Raw genomic sequence first — 1,084 nt, forward strand, 5'->3', positions numbered from 1 at the left:
CGCACCCCGGCTGGGCCCCCCGACTCCCAGGATCTGGGATCAATTCCAGGAGTCTTTGGCTCTGGTCCCCAGAGGAGAGGAGCAAATCCTGGAGAAGTGTCCCCGTTGGGGCCGGAATAGGGGTTTCGACGGCAGCGCGGGAGTCCCCAGAGGGCTTGGGAGCGGGGAGCTCCAATGGGAGGGGCAGTCCCGAAAATGGGGTCCTTTGGGACATCTTCTCCTCTCCCTAACTTGCTTTCTCTATATCTCCTCTCTAGACCCGTCTTCTTTTCCCCACCCCACCCCCTCCCAAAGCGGGTTTGTTGGGTTAGGAGGCGGGTGCATCTCCGGCGAGGCCGCTGGCGGGGAGCCCTCCTGTGCCTGCCAGCGCGTGCAGATCCCTCAGTCTCCGCCTCCCTTGTATACAGTAGTTGGGCGGCTTCAGCGCCGGGGTTGGGCCTCCGGGGCGCGGAGGAGACCGACTTTCAACCTGTGTTCAACCCCGGGCAGGGGAATGTTACAGAAATTGGAATCAGGCCCAAGCTAGGGGCTGCGCACGGGAGGCAGCAGTCCTAGGGGAGAAGGGTTGGAGAGATGAGTAAGTTGCAGGGTGGGCCAGGGGCTGGGGGCTTTGGAAGGCGGGGGAAGAGCACGCAGCCAACCTGTTGCTGCAAAAAGAGATACGGCTCTGGTACCGACTCCCTGAGGGCTCTTTGGATCCTTCCGGATAGAAATCAAGGGAGATCGTAGCAAAAAACAAGTTTTTTGGTTTTCTTTCTTTCTTTCCTTTAATTAAAGCTTGTGCGCACAAGGGAGCTAACACCAAGAAAAAAAAAAAAGTGGGTTGTTCCTCGAAGTCAGGGTGTGGGTTTCCTTTACTGGCCTCTGCCGTAAGGGCAAATAAGGGGAACTATAGACAGCGCATGTAGAGGTGGAGTTTTTCTGCTGCGTGCATAGTGGTTTCACATGCTTCTTCATAGGACGTATGTATCATTAGCATCTTAAAACTCCACCTCTGGGCGTGATTGTTTGCATTAAATTAAGGAAGAGGTCACTGTGAGTTGAAAGTTAAACCTAGCTGCGCATGCCAGGGCCTGGGGCAAGT

Source organism: Colobus angolensis, unplaced genomic scaffold, assembly GCF_000951035.1.
Source record: "Colobus angolensis palliatus isolate OR3802 unplaced genomic scaffold, Cang.pa_1.0 Scaffold152, whole genome shotgun sequence".
Lineage (NCBI taxonomy): Eukaryota > Metazoa > Chordata > Mammalia > Primates > Cercopithecidae > Colobus > Colobus angolensis.